This window comes from Schistocerca gregaria, chromosome 6 (genome assembly GCF_023897955.1).
Source record: "Schistocerca gregaria isolate iqSchGreg1 chromosome 6, iqSchGreg1.2, whole genome shotgun sequence".
NCBI lineage: Eukaryota > Metazoa > Arthropoda > Insecta > Orthoptera > Acrididae > Schistocerca > Schistocerca gregaria.
Genome location: NC_064925.1, coordinates 104,355,299 through 104,378,696, shown reverse-complemented (window position 1 = coordinate 104,378,696; position 23,398 = coordinate 104,355,299). Strand labels below are relative to the sequence as shown.

The window sequence follows — 23,398 nt, the reverse complement described above, 5'->3', positions numbered from 1 at the left end:
AGATGCATACCTAGACCTGGAAAAAGCCTTTGATTGTGTGAACGTTGACATCCTAGTAGACAAGCTATGGAACATGGGCATTAGAGGCACTGCTTATGATCTAATAAAGTGTTATATGAGCAATAGAAAACAGTTTGTTCTACTTAAAACGGAAAGTGGTGTCTACAAATCAGAGATCACTTGCATAAAACATGGCATGCCCCAGGGCGCGGTGTTGGGCCCCCTTCTGTTCTTGATCTATGTAAATGATATTAAATACTGTACTATAAATTCCAAAATTGTTCTGTATGCCGATGACACGTCCATTGTATGTAAAAGAAATCATGTAACGAACTAGAGGCCGAGTGTAATAACGTGACAAAATAAATTGTTCAGTTTTTTAATGAAAGCCAGTTAAATGTAAGCACCAGTAAAACATGTTTGATGGAGTTTAACAAACGTAGTTTGAATAATGAAATTAAATTATACATGGGCAACGAATTGGCAAACAAGGAGTCTAGTGTAAAATTCCTTGGCTTAACAATCCAAAGCAACCTGAAATGGGACACACATGTTGACTCCCTAGCAACTAAGTTATCAAAAAATATATCTTCAATCAGTATTATTAGCAAGTTCTATAGAGACACCGTAGTCCTAAAGACTGCATACCTCCTCTAACTTGAACTATGGTACTGAAATTTGGGGGGCAACAACCAAAGCTAATCTAGATAAGCTACTCATTCTTCAAGAAAGGGGTGTGAGAATAATCTGTGGCGCAAAATATAGGGAATCTTGTCGCAACTTGTTTCCAAAAACAGAGGTGTTAACTGTTATAAACACATACATTCTAAAAGCCATATTGCTTGTGAAAAGCCTGCACCCAAACACTCATTCAGATTTCCACCAGTACAATACTAGAAATAAAGAAAGATTTTACATTGGCAGCCACAGAACAGCACTTTACGAAAGGGGGCCTCAGTGCACAGGTATAAAATTAGCTAATGCACTGCATAGTGCAGTCATGGCTCTTCCAACAATTAAACTGGAACATCAGCTTAAGAAATTTTTAGTAAAACACCCTTTCTACACATTAGAAGAGTACCATGCTTACATGAAGAACAACAAATGCTTTGTGAAATTCTGTGAATAGAAATCAGTTAACATCTTATTTTAATTTAGTTGTAAATTAATGACGTATTCAGAACAATGTGTCTTGTGTATTGTACAAATAACTTTAATCATTACTGTTTCTTTGTACATGTGCAGTGTACCATTCGATGTTGAATAAAGTTGTTATTATTATTATTACTATTATTAACATGAACTATCTCATCTCTTTTCTGAGGTTATTCTTTTGTTCCTCAGGAGGGAAGGGAAATGGGTCGATACTTGCGCTGGTGCAAATGATTAGACTGTAACATACACACAAAGATCTCAAGCTCCAGGCGGACGAAGGATACACAGCAAAAGCCCACATTTGCTCAAACGTTCAAAAAGTTGTGTACGAAACATAACTGCTCAGGGCCACTACAGTGTTGCTGAAAGGCATCACGTAACTTTAAAACATGAGCACCACCTCATAATAGGTTTCAACAATGAGAATTAGGGGAAGGTAACCACGTAATGAAGGGGCGAAAATACTCCGCCAGTTCTTGGCGGACGTAACGTTAAGAAGTGGAGAAGCACTACAATGTTGCGCAAGCAAACGGAACGCGAGGCCAAGCCGATCGTCAAACAAAACAGCGGGCCCAATATCAGCGCTCTGTGGTAGCGGGGCTGTGCTCTCGCTTCTTCTGCAAAAATAGAAGCTAAAACGGTGCCTGAAACTCTGAACAATGGGTAGTTGAGATTGATTTTTGTCGCGAGACTGTTAAAAATAAAGCAGCCCGGGAGAGGGGCAATGTAACTGCCCGCCGTTTCAACCTATGGCCCGAGGGACCACAACTCTCCTCTCTGTTGCTGCAAAGTCTTGCCTCCTTATCTCTCGCAGTCTTGAGAACGGGTCGTATATTTGTTTCTGATACAGATACTTTAAAACCGGACTCGATTTCTAAGGCGTTGTTAATAATCACTTGAAAATGTGGTGTTTATAGACCTAATGGCAAAAGGAAAACATCTACGGTATGGCATACCAAAAATAATTGCAACCCCGTTAAAATACGAAAATCAGATCGAACCAGATTAATATACAGATGAATGGAAATGAAAATCGAAACTCTTGTTACAAGACGATTAGTTTGGCGTTGGGAAAGGAAAAGGTACCGAAGAGCCAGTTCTAATAACGGAAGCAAGATTTAAGAAGCAGAAGTAAAGCTGTGAGGACGGGGTGTGAGTCGTGCTTGGATAGCTCATGCGGTAGAGCACTTGCCCGCGAAAGGTAAAGGTCCCGAGTTCGAGTCTCGGTCCGGCACACAGTTTTAATCTGCCAGGAAGTTTCATATCAGCGCACACTCCGCTGCAGAGTGAAAATCTGATTCAAGATTTAAGAAAAACCGAGACACTTTCGTAGCATTTGTCGACATAGAAAAACCGCTAGACAATATAAAAGATGTTAGAAATTTTGAAGAAGACAGGACGAAGCTAAGGGGAAGCACGGGTGAAAACCAGGAGGGCAAATTAGGAATAAAAAACCAAGAGCGAAATGTTCGGATTAGAAATGGTGTAAGACAGGGATCTTCCAACACCCATTGTCACTCTGTAGATCGAAGAAGCAACAGCAGGTATGAATGAAAGGTTCAGAAGTGGCATTAAAATTCAGGATGAAAAGATATAAGGTTTTCTAATGATATTGATATCCTCGAAAAAAGTGAGGTACAATTGCATGCGCTGTTGAACGGAATGAACGGTCTAATGAGCGCCCAAGAAAGACGGAAGTAACAATGAGTAGCAGAAACTAAATTACACAATATACCATCCAAACTGGGTACAACGAAGTGTATGACTTTCGTAACTTCGGAAGCGAAACAACACATGACGGACGAAGCAACGAAGACATAAAATGCGGTCTAGCACACGCAGAGAGGACATTCCTCGCCAATAGAAATCGACTACAGTCCGATTAAAATTACTTGATAGTTCACAATTCACGCGTTAGAGCTGGTTTCCTCCCAATACAGCGCTCAACGTCACGCTTGAACCTTTCGCCGTTGCCAAACTGCCACCCCCCCCCCCCCCCCCCTTTTTCACACCACACCACACCACACCACACACACACACACACACACACACACACAAACGACGCCTGTGAAACACATATGATTCATACAGAGCACTAGCCGAACACTACTGATCATTCGGCACAAGACGTGATTTAGCGTTACATTTAAGTTATTATAATCACAGAGATCGGCTTACAATGGATAAGCTTCGCACGATATTGGGTAAAGCTAAATTTTTGAAGGCTGCACTCCATTATTGCGACCGGGCCTCAGAGTCACATGCAGCAATATACCGATGTGAATTGGCGTAACGTAGTGGTTAGCGGATATACCTGATATGTAAAAAGTCGTACAATTGAGTCTCGTCAAATGCAGCGATTTTTTATTTCTAAATCTAATATAAAATAACTTAGATAATTAAAAATTAAAGAAATAACAGCCTTCGGTCGCAAAAATGAAGTCTATTTAACCTAGGTTTCGGCCACTTCTAAGAGTGACTTCATCAGAAATAAAACATTTAAAGAGGCCTATAACATAAGTACACAGTTTTAGGGAAAATTTTTTATAAGTGTAAGTATTGACTAGCACTATAAAAAGAAAAGATATAGTACTTACATGCCACGCATAAAACAAATATCAAGCGATAAAGCTCAGTCACATTTTTTTTTTTTTTAACAGAAGACGTAGAAGGGAAGCCCCTGTGGGCTGCTCACATGTCTAGCAGCGGTCGCATCAGACTTCTATGTTTTCTATTTTAAAAATTTTGTGGTGGCGAGGTACTCCTCGACCAGCAAGATCCCCACATCTGTCCCCGATAGACCATGTGTGGGAATAGCTCGGACGTCAATTGTGTCCCAGTACCAGTATCCCGGTCTAGTTGCAATAGCTGTGTGCCATTTTGCCCGAGAGAGGGTACAACAGCGTTATGACCCTCTTCCCAACCGTGTCAGCGCAGGTATTCAGGCCAGAAGGGGCTACAACGTCGTAGTGGTAAGTTCTTTGTGAATTGGACTCGATACTGTTAGCAATTAAATAGCATCATATAGCCTCTTAACCTGTGAAGTGTCATTTCGTCTTTTTTCTTTTTTTACAAGCAGTGTAGTAATACTGGTTAGAATGGGGTGTAGGTTACACGATTGTGCAGCGCTGGAAAAAATACACTACTGGCCAAAAAAATTGCTACACCAAGAAGAAATGCAGATCATAAACGGGTATTCATTGGACAAATATATTATACTAGAACTGACATGTGATTACATTTTCACGCAATTTGGGTGCATAGATCCTGAGACATCAGTCAGTACCCATCACAATCACCTCTGGCCGTAATAACGGCCTTGATACGCCTGGGCGTTGAGTCAAACAGAGCGCGGATGGCGAGTACAGGTACAGCTGCCCATGCAGCTTCAACCCGATACCACAGTTCATCAAGAGTAGTGACTGGCGTATTGTGACGAGACAGTTGCTCGGCCACCATTGACCAGACGTTTTCAATTGGAGAAAGATCTGGAGAATGTGCTGGTCAGGACAGCAGTCTAACATTTTCTGTATCACGAAAGGCCCGTACAGGACCTGCAACATGCGGCAATGTATTACCCTGCTGAAATGTAGGGCTTCGCAGGGATCGAATGAAGGGTAGAGCCACGGGTCGTAACACATCTGAAATGTAACGTCCACTGTTCAAAGTGCCGTCAATGCGAACAAGAAGTGACAGAGACGTGTAACCAATGGCACCCCATACCATCACGCCAGGTGATACGCCAGTATGGCGATGACGAATACACGCTTCCAATGTGCGTTCACCGCGACGTCACCAAACACGGATGCGATCATCATGATGCTGTAAACAGAACCTGGATTCATCCGAAAAAATCACGTTTTGCCATTCGTGCACCCAGGTTCGTCGTTGAGTACACCGTCGCAGGCGCTCGTGTCTGTGATGCAGCGTCAAGGGTAACCGCAGCCATGGTCTCCGAGCTGATAGTCCATGCTGGTGCAAACGTCGTCGAACTGTTGGTGCAGATGGTTGTTGTCTTGCACACACCCCATCTGTTGACTCAGGGATCGAGACGTGGCTGCACGATCCGTTACAGCCATGCGGATAAGATGCCAGTCATCTCGACTGCTAGTGGTACGAGGCCGTTGGGATCCAGCACGGCGTTCCGTAAAACCCACCTGAGCCCACCGACTCCACAGTCTGCTAACAGTCGTGGATCTCGACCAACGCGAGCAACAATGATGCGATACGATAAACCGCAATCGCGATAGGCTACAATCTGACCTTTATCAAAGTCGGAAACGCGATGGTACGCATTTCTCCCCCTTACACGAGACATCACAACAACGTTTCACCAGTTAACGCCGATCAACTGCTGTTTCTGTATGAAAAATCGGTTGGAAACGTTCCTCATGTCAGCACGTTGTAGGTGTCGTCACAGGCGCCAACCTTAAGTGAATGCTCTGAAAAGCTTATCATCTGCATATCACAGCACCTTCTTCCTGTCGGTTAAATTTCGTATCTGCAGCACGTCATCTTCGTGGTGTAGCAATTTTAATGGCCAATAGTGGAAGAATAACGAAGACTACGTTCTTCGAATATTCGACAGTGCGTACCGTTTTACGTCAATAAATTTACACTGCGAAACAAAATTAGAGGGTCGCTTTTTCGGAACCCCGTAACTGTCCACCACTGCGACGTATAAGTGGTTTTTTTTTTTTTTTTTTTTTTTTTTTTTTTGCTAACACGTGCCTACAACCTTCCACTGTAATGGTGCAAAAGCGAGCGTCCTAAAACGTGATCCTAGGGCTCGGCGAAGCTTCAAACAACAAGGTACTGACATACGCGGAAAATGGCTAGGGCTCAGAATTTCACCTTGGGGCGTTAATTCCCACACATTTAGAAGCCCAAAACAACAAAAAATTATTATAATGGCTCTGAGCACTATGGGACTTGACTTCTGAGGTCATCAGTCCCCTAGAACTTAGAACTACTTAAACCTAACTAACCTAAGGACATCACACACACCCATGCCCGAGGCAGGATTCGAACCTGCGACCGTACCGGTCGGGCGGTTCCAGACCGTAACGCCTAGAACCGGTCCCAAAATGACAGTTCACAGTCCGATGAGCAACAGGGAGACGGTCTTCACAGCCTTTGACGCTGCAAACACCCGCCAGACGATTCAACCCTTCTCTAAAGGCATCGTCGGCCTGCAATTCCACTGACAGAGATCGCATCCCGTTGTCGCGTAGCGCGACCGCAATTTTTGCTCTGTTGTACAGAGTGGAACCACTAGGGGCCATTCAAAGTCATTCGACGAAATGTGAACGGGATTCGAAGCAGCAAAGGGTGTTTATGCTTCTTCAGCCCCCCCCCCCCCCCCCCCTGGTTTCGCGACCTCCTGTGGCTTGTGACACTGAAACATGTGTTGATAAAACGGCGAAGACCTCCCCAGTTTGGCATCACTCTCGGTGCCATCTGCACGGTCTTGTTGAGTACTTAAAATGTGTACCTGTACAGAGAGAGCCCGTCCTTTACTACTAGGCACCAGTATGACAGGTAAGCCTTTAGACACCTCTCAGAGTGCTTTACTAGTACCTGCTGGCCCATGCAAAAAGGGTGTCGAAAGCGAAAGGGCTGCTCATCACGTCGCCGCTAGAGATCAATGACTCGCTCTCTCTGTATAGGAATATGTTTAGGCAGTAACTCCCCGGGAATAATTACCACCTGAGGGGTAAAATGAAATTTTCTGAGGGGTAAAAACTAAACGATTCCATTCTGTTTCAGTAACGAAATAAATTATTTTCAGAAGACTCCAGATACACACTGTAAAAGTGGAATGTCAGACGAAACATCAGAGGAAATAACATCAGAGAAAATACGTCTGGTGACTCTTAGGAGCCACACCAACACTAAAACCTGGTCCTGCACCTACGCAGATGATACTGCTGTCGCTGCTCAAGGAGCGACGTTCGAAGAATTAGAATCCAAGCTAACATCTGCTCTCCAAGAACTTGCTAACTACTATGACAACTACCTGAAACCTAATCCGCACGAAGGAGGCAAAAGAAAGCTGAACATCACCTGGAAAGGAAGCAATTTAAATCACTGCGTTCATTCCAAATATCTAGGATTGAAACTGGATTGTCTCTTTACTTGCAAACAGCACTGTACAGACTCCAGACAGAAGGTATGCACCAGGATCAATCATGCCCGCAAACCGACAAACTCCACACGGGGAGCACAGTCCAGCATCCTCTGCGCATCCGCTCTTACTCTATGTCCCTCTGCTCCCGCTCCAACTGGAGGAACTCTGCACATACTAATCAAGTTGATGTGGCTCTTCACGAGACACGCCGCACAAGGTACCTACGATCAACGCCAAATACTAGAAGACGGATAACAACAGATATTGAAAAAAAATCAGTAAGAAACATATCTGAGGCATCCATTATTTGTAACACACGCTTCTCCACCACGATCGAAATCCAGAAAAGCTTCCTTCTTACAACAGCACTAATCCAAACTTCAGCAAAATCCCGCCCAACTAAGCTGTGGAGAACAAAGTCCCCGGGAGGATTGTGGATGCAAAAGAGAAGCTGAGCGTTAATATTAGGTTTTGCTTTTAGGATTATACAAATAAACCCATGGTTCTTTAAAGAATCGAACTCCCATGTATAAAAGAGCATCAAACGTCTGATTACTTTACAAATGCATGTAAGAGAAAGTTTGGAAAAGGCATGAAATTATACTTTAAGTTTGTTAGAAGTCATAAAACGTTCTGATTATTAAACACTGGATGAAAATTGTGTGGGTAATCTGCGCAACAGTTTGAACAAAAGCTAGTTTCTTACTATTCTCAATGTTTATGACGTCATATATCTTGACCTATGTGTCGTACAACTGTATGGTTTTGCATGTACATTCAGTGCTGTATGTGGATACTGTCCGCAAAGTGTGTCACGTATATAGTTAGTAGTAAAGACATAATAAATTAAAAAGTTATGCCTGATGTTGAAGATTTACTGCGTGCCATTTTAAGCAGAAGGTAGTTTTTCTTCCAACTAATTCAAAAAATGGTTCAAATGGCTCTGAGCACTATGGGACTCAACTGCTGTGGTCAGTCCCCTAGAACTTAGAACTACTTAAACGTAACTAACCTAAGGACATCACACACATCCATGCCCGAGGTAGGATTCGAACCTGCGACCGCAGCGGTCGCGCGGTTCCAGACTGCAGCGCCTAGAACCGCTCTGACACCCTGGCCGGCGTATATGATGTCATATGTCCTGAACTATGTGTCGTACCATGATATAATTTTGCAGGTACATCAGTGGTACAAGTGAATACTGTCTCCAAAATGTATTGCGAATACAGTTAGTAATAAAGAAGTTATAAATTAAAACGTCGTGTATGATGCTGAAGTTTGACTGCATGAACAGCGAAACTGTAGTAAGAGAGATTTTTTTTTTTTCCTTTCGTCGTTTTGTTGTGTCAGCGAGGAAAGTTTCGTCAAGGTTTGGATTTATAAGTAAAATTTGTTGGAAGTTGGTGCTCTCATTCCCAGCTACTGATAGAATAAACTCACGATATCTGCTCACCGCCAGTTACGCTCTCTAAAGCCAAACACACTATCTCCAACTGTAATTCCTGTCTTATTTTGTTAAACTTTTAACATAAGAGTACACATCTTAGTGAGTAGATTATGACAGCATTTAAATTTTTTTCTTCGGTCAATAATCAAGCGAAATATTGAAAATCAATTTTTGTTGCCCCTGGAAGCCGTTAGATAAGTAACCCACAACCATTTCCAAGCTAGTCGCTTGCTGTATTATGTTTTATTGTTTTTGGACTCGGATAAATAAATAAGTAAATAAATAAAGCCTATAATCAATTTAGGGACTATGTTCGTAGGGATCCAGCACTAGCTGCTTATTGCTGGGTAAGCGACTTTTAACAAGCACTTGCGAGCGTCCCAGACGCGCCTCACTTTTATTCTGAAACTTTTCGTGGTATCGTTAAAGCAGATCGTCAAATCACGATTCATCTGATGTGTTGAGACGGTAGTCTTCTGATAGTGTACCTCGGTGGCTGAGAGGGTAAGTAGGAAGCCAGACCCCGAAATATTCAACGGTCATTAGCTCCTAAGATATTTTTCCTTTCATTTATTTCTCTTTTCCCCTCTTGCAGTGATTCGCACATGTGAAAAATCAACCGTGATCCGGGGTGCACGTTAAAGTGTAGCGCCCGCTGTAACTGGCTCGGTAAAGACTGTTTACACTGGACACAGCGTGACTTCATGTCAAAACTTTCCACAATGCTTTTCACACAGTGGTATTCACACCAAGCGCCAATGGAACAGAGCGACGTCAGGGAGTGTCAGAAGGAAAGTTCTGACGCTGACGGGACGGTGGTATCATCTGCTAGCACTGAAGTTAACCTATTCTCTTTGCGCTTGCGCATGTTAAAATGGTGGATCTTGTATCTTCTTGGTATTCACATTAATGCCTGCTTGTTTTCTTGACAAACTGAGAAGTCTGCACGAGAAAATTATAATTTTCTACGAGTATTATCTCTTGAAAGAGGCTAAGTTTATTCATATTTTAGAAGAGACAAGCAATGGAAGGTCTACGCCACGTATAAATACTAGAAAAAAATAATGAGCATTTTTTTATCAGTGGAGTCTTTTCCACTGAGGAAGAAAAATGTTTCTTTTACGCAAAAGATAAAACAAAAAGGGCAAATGTGTATTTCATTCGAAATATTTTCTAGAGCGAAGTTTCAACATTTATAATGTTTGCAGGACGCGCTTCCTGTCATTTCAGTTCTCAGAAGCGTGTACAATATGATGTTTGTCAAGAACATCAATCATTAATTTTGCTTTAGCCAGTGCAACTACTACCAGCGCTAGTGCCGGCCGGGGTGGACGAGCGGTTCTAGGCGCTACAGTCTGGAACCGCGCTGCTGCTACGGCCGCAGGTTCGAATCCTGCCTCGGGCATGGATGTGTGTGATGTCCTTAGGTTAGTTAAGTTTAAGTAGTTCTAAATTCTAGGGGACTGATGACCTCAGAAGTTGAGTCCCATACTGCTCTGAGCCATTTGAACCATAGCTAGTTCCATAATGCTGATACTACATTCCAACGACGTTTCGTAAGACGGAAACTCCCTCACAACCTCACTTTCAACGTTCGCTACTGAGAAGTGCAACATTACATCATGGTGTTGTTTCGTCCGGCTCATACTTAAGTCAATTGAAAAGTAATAACATCTTACCTATTTTTTGTGCAAACATACACGTTTTTAAATGAACAATGTCTATTGATATTAACAGACTAAAAGTAGGGTAAATCAGAGTCAGTGAGGTTTGTTGCTGGATTCTGGAGAGAGTTGTTTATGACATATCGTGTACTGAAAAGTTTGCTCACCAACACCTGTTTATGAAATTCAACTTGTGTAATTGCTAGGTACGATGCTATTAAGTTTGCTCACCGTCTGCTTGTCTATTCCTTGAATGCATTGCGACTTGCTAGTGAGTCAGTGTGTGACAGGCCAAGCACCAGAAGTGGAATGTGTTACGCACGTGGCCAATGCATTCTCCATCGACATAGGTGCCATCTCTCTCTCTCTCTCTCTCTCTCTCTCTCTCTCTCTCTCTCCATCAAGAGCCGCATGGCAACGATTACGAGAATCATGTTAACTTCTGCACATGTGCATTAAAACAGGATACTCCAGATGTATCAAGTATTTTGTTTTGTGATGAACTCGCATTTACCAATCATGGTCTGGTAAACCGTCGAAACATGCACTATTGGTCTGTTGACAATTCCCGTTGGCTTCACTGGGTGGAACGTCATCGTCCATGGAGTGTAAATGTGTGGTGTGGCATAGTGAACCATCAGATCACAGGCCCGTTTTTCATAGACAGAACACTGAACGCGCACTAGTATCACAGCCTCCTAACAGACCATTTTCAACGGATGCCAGATGAAGCTCCACTGCAGACTGGGATCAACCTTTGGTACCAGCATGATGGCTGTCCAGCCCATTGTGCACTAGGTGTCTTCACAAATTGTTTACAAATCGTTGGGTTGGATGCTGAGGATCTATACCCTGGCCAGCCCCTTCCCCTGATTTGACATCTGGGAAAGGCTGAAAGTCGCTGCCTACAAGGATATACCAACTACACCCAGTGATATGTAACGACCTACTACCTGCAACCTGCTAGGGCATCTTTGCTGAAATGCTAGCATATGTGCAGCAGTCGTTCCATAGCTGACTGGAAGCCTGTACTGCTGCTGCCGGTGGTCATTTTAAACAAAACCTTTGATGGTCAATTGTCTCGTTACTGGTCAGAATCCACGTAACTAGTGTATGCAGTTGTATTGTTCTTTCGTGTGCGCTTCCGTGGGTAATGCACAAGTATTGATGAGTGAAATTTTCGAAATACAGTATCTAGTAAACGACTAGCAATAGAATCCTGCAACAAACACCTATGACATTCCAATTACACCAATTTTATTGTGTTAGTGTCAATGGGCATTCTTACACAAAAATACACTTTCTAAGTATTATTACAAACTGTTGATTGGCTAACAATACGATCTCCTGATTACCAATCCATTCTCTCAACCCTGTACATAAATAGCACTTTTCATTTCTGCAATATTTGCGGTGCAAATTTTAGGTGATTCACCCTTCATAAAAAAATACAAAAATCCGACTGCCATGTGGTCCCCTGGTAAGACCAACACAAATTTCGCTTTTCAGAAGAGATCGCACCACATTCACGTAATGGATGAGGAAAAGTGACTATGTCTATTTACATGCACCCATACGCGTATTGACGTCGCTAATCTTATTGTCACGATCCTTACGCTACATATACTATGATGCCAGCATAACTACGGCACTGGCTCAGTCGAATGTATATTCTGCGAAATTTCCCCGACAGTGTCGCGAGATTGGGCCCCAAGCGGTATTTTTTTTTCCAGTTTCTAGGGCCAAGCAAGCATTAGCACGTAAAGGGGTTATCTGTACTGTTAACCAGTATTATACAGTGTTTGAAACAAATTTTTCGTGGAGGAATGGAATATCGCTGGCTCGAGCTCAACAAATATTATGTTAGGAATCAGATTTTCTTTACCTTTTTTAGCAATTCAGTGTCTTTTGCTACAATTTTTACCTATTTTATTTATCCGTTCTTGTATAAGACCGTGTACCATCGTGGGAAACTGTTACATAGCTTGTCGATGATCGATTTTAAACAATTCAAAAAGATTTTCCCCTTTTCAGGTCGCCAACTGAAAAGTATTCCATCACCAATAGACCCGCTGTAAACTACGAGATGGTGCACGGTAAGAAGTACATTTTCATTTGGTTATTATGAGGTTTAGCGTACATTTACACCTATATATCCCATATGCAACTGTACTACACACATTGCCGTAACTTAAAAGTCAAACACGATTATATTTGTTAAAAAGAACACACAAATGGCTCCCATCATGGCAATGCATTGCTGAAGCCGTTCGCGTTAGTTACTCATTACGTTTACAATCATTATTGAGGTATGACCTCAATCTCCTCCAGGATTATGGCTTCCAACTCATCAGTATTGTGGAGTCGCCGTGAAAAACTTTGTTCTTCAGATGAACCCAGAGAAAAAGGTCAAGCGCTGAAAGATCGGGATCACGCCGGTCGTGGGGTATCACTTATCTGTGAGAGTAATAGATGTGGAAAGCGGCGCCTCAGTATAGCCGTTGAATTACGGGACGTATCGGTTGTAGCCCCAACTTGCTGAAACTTTATATCTTTCAGACCTTATCTCTTCAGACGGCAACGTCCTTGCAGCTGTGGAGTGAAGAAATTGTTAATCATGACCGCATACTGCTCGTAACTGACATTCACTGTTATCCTTTAAGATATAGGGCCCAGTGTTTTCAATTGACTGTCCAAAAGACACGGAAGACCTTCGGGCTACACTGGGCCTTTTGATGAATGAACTTCAGGTTTGTTGTGCGCGTAATATCGGAAGTTTTGCTTACTGTGAAACCCATTCATTACAAGATTTGTTAGAAATGCGTCAGCCTGGTCACTTCTGTCCAGCAATGTTGTGCAGAAATTTACGCCTACTCACTTCGTCTCCAGACCATAACTGTTTGAGCCACTTGCAGCTTAAAAGGATTAAATGTTAAATCTAGTTTCACGATCTTCTGCAGAGACGCCCAAGGGACGGACAGACCGTTGTGGGCTCCGACTCAGAGCTGCGCAAATGCATCGGATAATTCCCGTCGTTCGAACTGTTATTTTAAGTCCGACGTGATTCAGTTTTGTTATAGAACTCGTCTCACCCATTGTTTTACCCCTTTGGATATTGTCCTTCGGTCTGGAACACGGCAATCGCAGTCTCTTCCTAGGTGCACTGCGCGCTGGACAGCCGCAACGCCCTCTGCACACGATAGATCTCGTCCACTGCCTCAATACGCCCATGTAATGGCCAACTTTCCATGATTAGCTGAATGGCAAACTATGTGGGTCCGATTAGATGCGGCAGACGGTGTGTGCACATCTACATCTACATCTTAGCGACTGAAATGTGCTATTCCCCGTGGGTCACTGTGTACAACTGCCTACGTACCGTAGGTCTCTACAAGGGCGTAGCGTTCCAAAGGATTGGAAAAGGACACAGGTCATCCCCGTTTTCAAGAAGGGACGTCGAACAGATGTGCAGAACTCTAGACCTGTATCTCTAACGTCGATCAGTTGTAGAATTTTGGAACACGTATTATGTTCGAGTATAACGACTTTTCTGGAGACTAGAAATCTACTCTGTAGGAATCAACATGGGTTTCGAAAAAGACGATCGCGTGAAACCCAGCTCGCGCTATTCGTCCACGAGACTCAGAAGGCCATAGACATGGGTTCCCAGGTAGATGCCGTGTTTCTTGACTTCCGCAAGGCGTTTGATACAGTTCCCCACAGTCATTTAATGAACAAAGTAAGTGCAAATGGACTATCAGACCAATTGTGTGATTGGATTGAAGAGTTCCTACATAGCGGAACGCAGCATGTCATTCGCAGTGGAGAGAAGTCTTCCGAAGTAAGAGTGATTTCAGGTGTGCCGCAGGGGAGTGTCGTAGGGCCGTTGCTATTTACAATATACATAAATGACTTTGTGGATGACATCGGAAGTTCACTGAGGCTTTTGCGGATGATGTGGTATATCGAGAGGTTGTAACAATGGAAAATTGTACTGAAATGCAGGAAAATCTGCAGCGAATTGACGCATGGTGCAGGGAATGGCAATTGAATCTCAATGTAGACAAGTGTAATGTGCTGCGAACACATAGAAAGAAAGATCCCTTATCATTTAGCTACAATATAGCAGGTCAGCTACTGGAAGCAGTTAATTCCATAAATTATCTGGGAGTACGCATTAGAAGTGATTTAAAATGGAATGATCATATTAAGTTGATCGATGGTAAAGCAGATGCCAGACTGAGATTCATTGGAAGAATCCTAAGGAAATGCAATCCGAAAACAAAGGAAGTGGGTTACAGTACGCTTGTTCGCCCACTGCTTGAATACTGCTCAGCAGTGTGGGATCCGTACCAGATAGGGTTGATAGAAGAGATAGAGAAGATCCAACGGAGAGCAACGCGCTTCGTTACAGGATCATTTAGTACTTGCGAAAGCGTTACGGAGATGATAAATAAATTCCAGTGGAAAGCTCTGCAGGAGTGACGCTCAGGAGCTCGGTACGGGCTTTTGCTAAAGTTTCGAGAACATACCTTCACCGAAGAGTCAAGCAGTATATTACTCCCTCCTACGCAAATCTCGCGAAGAGACCATGAGGATAAAATCAGAGAGATTAGAGCCCACACAGAGGCATAGCGACAATCCTTCTTTCCACGAACAATGCGAGACTGGAATAGAAGGGAGAACCGACAGAGATACTCAAGGTACCCTCCGCCAGACACCGTCAGGTGGCTTGCGGAGTATGGATGTGAATGTAGATGTATTCCAAACGAAGGAAAGAAACGAGAGTGTGGAACCGCGAAAACATCTTCGCAATTTAATAAAAGGCGGTAAACTTTCTGGACATACAATCAGTTTATAAACGAATGGAAAAGTTCGCGAGAACAGCATTTGCGAAGGTAAGAACGGCGGGAAGAGTGCAAGTGGAGAGTGAGGAGAACACTTAATTCCGCAGAGAAACATAATTTAGTACAAGATAATACATTTACCACAAACAATTTTAGCGAATGAGAAAGTCACGATCACAACGTGTGACGGGGGGAACTGGGAATCGTTGTCGCTACGGATAATTCAGCTGTGGCTGATCCTGGCAGAATTTGTCCTCCATACGATGGAAAGATTGTACAGTCCTCTTTATCGCAGAACTTCCGGTAACTGATACTTCTTATTTATACTCTTATGTTTAGTATATTCCTCAGATGCAGCAAAAAATTGATATTTTAGTAGTAATTTATCAGCGTCACAGTGTGCATTTGCACTTGGACAAACAATTCCGACCATGAAGGATATGATACATATCAAGTGACGGGCGAAAACTTCCGCAGTGATCTTTTTATGGCGATTTGTGGTGGGCGGAAACTTTTGCAGTTATTTCTTTTTATGGCGATTTGTGATGAGCACAGTGTAACGCTCTTGCACCAGACTGGCGCACCTACACTCAAGGTTGGAAGTGTTACAGTTTCAATAAACACAAAGCACATGTTGGAATTAGTGAGAGTCGAAATTAAGAATTAACTAGAGGGTTCGGCTTGTAATTTGAGATACTTGAATGCAGTACATGTAAAGTGCTTGAAACAAAGAATTTTCTACCACGTATAGTGTACGAGGTCTGTTCAAAAACTTCCGGAACTCGTCCACAAAATTTTTCTACTCTTACCTTTTGCTTACTGTGCTTGGTCTCCTTCGAAATACTCCCCTATACAATTGATACACAGCCCTGTTTCAGTTCTGGAAGCAGTCTTGGTAAGCCTCTTTCTGGATCGCGGGAGCGCCGTCTGCGAATTTTCTTTTATCTCCTCTATCGTCGCAAATCTTCGTTCTTTCACCGTCATTTTCGACTTTGGAAACAAAAAAAAAAAGTTCGCAGGGGCCAGACCAGGAGAGTATGAAGGATGAGGCAGCACAGTGATTTCGTTTTCTGTGAAGCACTCTCGCTCCAACAGGGATGAATGTGTGGCCGAGCGTTTCTAGGCGCTGCAGTCTATAACCGCGCGACCGCTACGGTCGAAGGTTCGAATCCTGCCTCGGCCATGGATGTGTGTGATGTCCTTAGGTTAGTTACGTTTAAGTAGTTCTACGTTCTAGGGGACTGACGACCTCAGAAGTTAAGTCCCATAGCGCTCAGAGCCATTACAGCCATTTCTGCATACATACACATACATACTCCGCAATCCACCATACGGTGCGTGGCGGAAGGTACCTCGTACCACAACTAGCATCTTCTCTCCCTGTTCCACTCCCAAACAGAACAAGGGAAAAATGACTGCCTATATGCCTCTTTACGAGCCCTAACCTCTCTTGTCTTATCTTTGTGGTCTTTCCGCGAAATGTAAGTTGGCGGCAGTAAAATTGTACTGCAGTCAGCCTCCAATGCTGGTTCTCTAAATTTCTTCAGTAGCGATTCACGAAAAAAACGCCTCCTTTCCTCCAGAGGCTCCCACCCGAGTTCCTGAAGCATTTCCGAAACACTCGCGTGATGATCAAATCTACCAGTAACAAATCTAGCAGCCCGCCTCTGAATTGCTTCTATGTCCTCCCTCAATCCGACCTGATAGGGAACCCAAACGATCGAGCAGTACTCAAGAATAGGTCGTATTAGTGTTTTATAAGCGGTCTCCTTTACAGATGAACCACATCTTCCCAAAATTCTACCAATGAACCGAAGACGACTATCCGCCTTCCCCGCAACTGCCATTACATGCTTGTCCCACTTCATATCGCTCTGCAATGTTACGCCAAAATATTTAATCGACTTGACTGTGTCAAGCGCTACACTACTAATGGAGAATTCAAACATTAAGGGATTCTTTTTCCTATTAATCTGCATTAATTTACATTTATCTATATTTAGAGTTAGCTGCCATTCTTTACACCAATCACAAATCCTGTCCAAGTCATCTTGTATCCTCCTACAGTCACTCAACGACGACACCATCCCGTACACCACAGAATCATCAGCAAACAGCCGCACATTGCTATCCACCCTATCCAAAAGATCATATATGTAGACCTACCACACTTCCGTGGGGCACTCCAGATGATACCCTCACCTCTGATGAACACTCACCATCGAGGATAACGTACTGGGTTCTATTACTTAAGAAGTCTTCGAGCCATTCACATACTTGGGAACCAATCCCATATGCTTGTACCTTAGGAGTCTGCAGTGGGGCACCGAGTCAAACGCTTTCCAGAAGTCAAGGAATATGGCATCCATCTGATACTCTTCATCCATGGTCGCAAGATATCATGTGAAAAAAGGGCGAGTAGCGTTTCGCAGGAGCGATGCTTTCTAAAGCCGTGCTGATGCATGGACAGCAACTACTCTGTCTCAAGGAAATTCATTATGTTCGAACTGAGAATATGTTCGAGAATCCTGCAACAGACCGATATTAAGAATATTTGTCTGTAATTTTGAGGATCCGTCCTTCTACCCTTCTTATATACAGGCGTCACCTGCGCTTTTTTCCAGTCGCTCGGGACTTTACGTTGGACAAGAGATTGTGCAGGTGCTTTATCGTGATGCAAGAGCCATGAATTGTCTCCCCACATTTCAGGCCGTTTCCTCCTCACTTTTCTCGCAGGCGTCGCAGCATGTCCCGATAGTACCATCGATTAACAGTTTGTCCCTGTGGCTCGAACTCATGATGAACTAATCCTTCAAAGTCGAAGAAAACTTTCTGCATGACTTTGATATGTGACCTGACGAGCTTGGCGAACCTTTTCCGGCCCATTGTGAAGACTGAACCTTGGTCTCAAAATAATAACCGTAGATCAGCATCTCATCACCATTTATGATTCTCTTAAGGAACCTGTCGTTCTCATCTGCGCGATCCAAAAGTTCACTGATTGCGAGACGAAGATCTTTCTGGTCTTGACTCATGAGCCGTGGCACGAACTTGGCGGCAACACGATGCATTCCAAGTTGCCGTGTCAGGATTTGATGACGTGATCCAACTGAAATGTTACATTCTTCTGCAATCTCTCGGACAGTCAGTCTTCGATTCGCACGCACAATTTCGCTGGCGTTCCTGGCACGAGCGTCGTCGGTAGACGACGAAGGGTTTCCTGAACGAGGGCCACCTTTAACTTCCGTCTGGTCATTTTTAAACCATCTGAACCATCGGTAACACCGAGTACGGCTTAAGCACTCATAACCATAGGCTTTCTACATCATTTGGTGTGTCTCTATAAACTTTTCCTTGAGTTCCACGCAAAATTCAATGCAGACCCGTTTTGATCCTTTGCCATCTCGAATTTCAAAAAACTGTGCGACAAGATGTTCTGCTCGATACAGCACTGAACAATAACCAACAGACATATACACTACTGGCCATTAAAATTGCAACAACAAGAAGAAATGCAGATCATAAACGGGTATTCACTGAACAAATATATTATACTAGAAATGACATGTGATTACATTTTCACGCAATTTGGGTGCACAGATCCTCAGAAATTAGTTCTCAGAGCAACCACCTCTGGCCGTAATAACGGCCTTGATACGCTTGCGCAATGAGACAAACAGAGCTTGGATGGCGTGTACAGGTAAAGCTGCCTATGCAGCTTCAACACGATGCCACAGTTCATCAAGAGTAGTGACTGGCGTATTGTGACGAGCCAGTTGCACGGCCACCATTGACCAGACATTTTCAATTGGTGAGAGATCTGGAGAAAGTGCTGGAAAAGGCAGCAGTCGAACATTTTCTGTATCCAGAAAGGCCCGTACAGGACCTGCAACATGTAGTCTTGCATTATCTTGCTGAAATGTAGGGTTTCGCAGGGATCGAATGAACGGTAGAGCCACGGGTCGTAACACATCTGAAATGTACCGTCCACTGTTCAAAGTGCCGTCAATGCGAACAAGAGATGACCGAGACGTGTAACCAATGGCACTTCATACCTTCACCCCGGGTGATACGCCAGTATGTCGATAACGAGTACAGGTTTCCAACGTGCGTTCACCGCGATGTCGCCAAACACGGATGCGACTAGCATGATGCTGTAAACATAACCTGGATTCATCCGAAAAAAGGCGTTTTGCCATTCGTGCACCCAGGTTCGTCGTTGAGTACACCATCGCAGGCGCTCCTGTCGTGATGCAGCGTCAAGGGTAACCGCAGCCATGGTCTCCGAGCTGACAGTCCATGTTGTTACAGACGTCGTCGAGCTGTTCTTGCAAACGTCCCCATCTGTTGACCCAGGGATCGAGACGTGGCTACACGATCCGTTACAGCCATGCGGATAACATTCCTGTCATCTCGACTGCTAGTGATACGAGGCCGTTGGGATCCAGCACGCCGTTCCGTATTACCCTCTTCTTTATTCTGCTAACAGTCATTGGATCTCGACCAACGCGAGCAGCAATGTCGCGATACGAAAAACCGCAATCGCGATAGGTTACAATCCGACCTTTATCAAAGTCGGAAACGTGATGGTACGAATTTCTACTCCTTACACGAGGCATCACAACAACGTTTCACCAGGTTCAAATGGCTCTGAGCACTATGCGACTTAACTACTGAAGTCATCAGTCGCCTAGAACTTAGAACTAATTAAACCTACTTAACCTAAGGACATCACATACATCCATGCCCGAGGCACGTTTCGAACCTGAGACCGGAGCGGTCGCTCGGCTCCAGACTGTAGCGCCTAGAACCGCACGGCCACTCCGGCCGGCGTTTCACCATGTAACGCCGGTCAACTGCTGTTTGTGTATGAGAAATCGGTTGGAAACTTTCCTCATGTCAGCACGTTGTATGGGTCGCCGCCGGCGCCAACATTGTGTGAATGCTCTGAAAAACTAATCATTTGCATATCATAGCATCTTCTTCCTGCCGGTTAAATTTCGCGTCTGTAGCACGTCATCTTCGTGGTGTAGCAATTTTAATGGCCAGTAGTGTAACAATGAAACTTCCGGCAGTTAGACATGAAACAGAAGCACGTGCAGGGATGATACCCGTATTTCGCCCCAATATATCACGGGCGCGAAATTACGAATGTTTTGGAATTTTCTGAACAGGCCTAGTATCTCGTACAGTAGAGGAACAACATGACAATGCACCCTGTCATAAAACAATATCTGTGAGGCAGTTTCCTGTAGGCAATAAAATTCCTGAAAAGCACTGGGCTGCCCAGAGCCCCGATCTGAACCCAACTGAACACTTTTGGGATGAGTCTGAACGTTGGCTTCCTTCCAGACCCCAGAGCCAAACATCACTACATTTTCCGATTTCGGCTCTTAGGAAAGAATGGGATGCCTTTCCTCCACAGACATTCAAGCCACTGTCAAGGCGAGCGCTGGACACACCTCCTATTAGTGTCCACTGATAAGTGTCCATATGCTTATGATTGGATAGCGTAAATCTGGATGGCTTGAATGGAATTTGAACTACCGTCCTCCTAAAAACGAAGCGACTTTGTTAACCACCTCGTTCGGTTGAAAATGTTCGAGAACGGCGGAATACGTGGTCCGATAAATGATTGAGACGAAAACTTCAGCGCTGCAACACAGAAATTTATTCCATAATTAACAGAATTACACAATGTAGGCCTTCACGGCCGGTATTGTCTTCACTTAAAACTTCCGGGCTGATACGCCGTAGTCGATGTATAAATCTCTCTCCTGACGTTTCGTCACCAACTGCGGGAGACATCCGCCGAGGTAAAGCGTTGAATTAAGTTCGGATATTCATGATCAAACAAAAGAAATTATTCAGATAGTGAAGGGTAACGAAAATTTAATAGTCATGGGTGACTGGAATTCGGTAGTAGGAAAAGGGAGAGAAGGAAACGTAGTAGGTGAATATGGACTGGGGCAAAGAAATGAAAGAGGAAGCCGCCTGGTAGAATTTTGCACAGAGCACAACTTAATCTTAGCTAACACTTGGTTCAAGAACCGCAAGAACCGCGAGACCACCGCGGCCGGCTTGATGAAAGGAGAAAATATAAAAATGCAGTAAATGAAGCAGGCAAAAAGGAATACAGACGTCTCAAAAATGAGATCGACAGGAAGTGCAAAATGGCTAAGCAGGGATGGCTAGAGGACAAATGTAAGGATGTAGAGGCTTATCTCACTAGGGGTAAGATAGATACTGCCTACAGGAAAATTAAAGAGACCTTTGGTGATAAGAGAACCACTTGTATGAACATCAAGAGCTCAGATGCAAACCCAGTTATAAGCAAAGAAGGAAAATCAGAAAGGTGGAAGGAGTATATAGAGGGTCTATATAAGGGCGATGTACTTGAGGACAATATTATGGAAATGGAAGAGGATGTAGATAAAGACGAAATGGGAGATACGATACTGCGTGTAGAGTTTGACAGAGCGCAGAAAGACTTGAGTCGAAACAAGGCCCCCGGAGTAGACAACATTCCATTGGAACTACTGACGGCCTTGGGAGAGCCAGTCCTGAGAAAACTCTACTATCTCGTGAGCAAAATGTATGAGACAGGCGAAATACCCTCAGACTTCAAGAAGAATATAATAATTCCAATTCCAAAGAAAGCAGGTGTTGACAGATGTGAAAATTACCCAACTATCAGTTTAATAAGTCACAGCTGCAAAATACTAACGCGAATTCTTTACAGACGAATGGAAAAACTAGTAGAAGCCGACCTCGGGGAAGATCAGTTTCGATTCCGTAGAAATGTTGGAACACGTGAGGCAATACTGTCCCTACGATTTATCTTAGAAGCTAGATTAAGGAAGGGCAAACCTACGTTTCTAGCATTTGTAGACTTGTTGTTGTTGTTGTGGTCTTCAGTCCTGAGACTGGTTTGATGCAGCTCTCCATGCTACTCTATCCTGTGCAAGCTTCTTCATCTCCCAGTACCTACTGCAACCTACATCCTTCTGAATCTGCTTAGTGTACTCATCTCTCGGTCTCCCTCTACGATTTTTACCCTCCACACTGCCCTCCAATGCTAAATTTGTGATCCCTTGATGCCTCAAAACATGTCCTACCAACCGATCCCTTGTTCTAGTCAAGTTGTGCCACAAACTTCTCTTCTCCCCAATCCTATTCAATACCTCCTCATTAGTTACGTGATCTATCCACCTTATCTTCAGTATTCTTCTGTAGCACCACATTTCGAAAGCTTCTATTCTCTTCTTGTCCAAACTAGTTATCGTCCATGTTTCACTTCCATACATGGCTACACTCCAAACAAATATTTTCAGAAATGACTTCCTGACACTTAAATCTATATTCGATGTTAACAAATTTCTCTTCTTCAGAAACGCTTTCCTTGCCATTGCCAGTCTACATTTTATATCCTCTCTACTTCGACCATCATCAGTTATTTTACTTCCTAAATAGCAAAACTCCTTTACTACTTTAAGTGTCTCATTTCCTAATCTAATTCCCTCAGCATCGCCCGATTTAATTGGACTACATTCCATTATCCTCGTTTTGCTTTTGTTGATGTTCATCTTATATCCTACTTTCAAGACACTGTCCATACCGTTCAACTGCTCTTCCAAGTCCTTTGCCGTCTCTGACAGAATTACAATGTCATCGGCGAACCTCAAAGTTTTTACTTCGTCTCCATGAATTTTAATACCTACTCCAAATTTTTCTTTTGTTTCCTTTACTGCTTGCTCAATATATAGATTGAATAACATCGGGGAGAGGCTACAACCCTGTCTCACTCCTTTTCCAACCATTGCTTCCCTTTCATGCCCCTCGACTCTTATGACTGCCATCTGGTTTCTGTACAAATTGTAAATAGCCTTTCGCTCCCTTTATTTTACCCCTGCCACCTTTAGAATTTGAAAAAGAGTATTCCAGTCAACATTGTCAAAACTTTCTCTAAGTCTACAAATGCTAGAAACGTAGGTTTGCCTTTTCTTAATCTTTCTTCTAAGATAAGTCGTAAGGTCAGTATTGCCTCACGTGTTCCAACATTTCGACGGAATCCAAACTGATCCTCCCCGAGGTCCGCATCTACCAGTTTTTCCATTCGTCTGTAAAGAATTCGCGTTAGTATTTTGCAGCTGTG

At 43.5% G+C, this 23,398-nt stretch overlaps 1 protein-coding gene and 1 long non-coding RNA gene across 2 annotated transcripts in view; one reads left to right on the top strand and one right to left on the bottom strand.

Annotated features, from left to right (window-relative positions):
• Positions 1-23,398, bottom strand: part of LOC126279099 (WW domain-binding protein 4) — a 114,669-nt gene that overhangs the window by 33,336 nt on the left and 57,935 nt on the right. The gene's annotated exons all lie outside the window — the stretch shown is intronic.
• The window catches only part of LOC126279102 (uncharacterized), a 190,829-nt gene that overhangs the window by 154,487 nt on the left and 12,944 nt on the right, over positions 1-23,398 (top strand). The window contains exon 2 of the long non-coding RNA XR_007550782.1: positions 12,431-12,492. This is a non-coding gene — a long non-coding RNA (uncharacterized LOC126279102). The remainder of the gene's footprint in view (positions 1-12,430; positions 12,493-23,398) is intronic.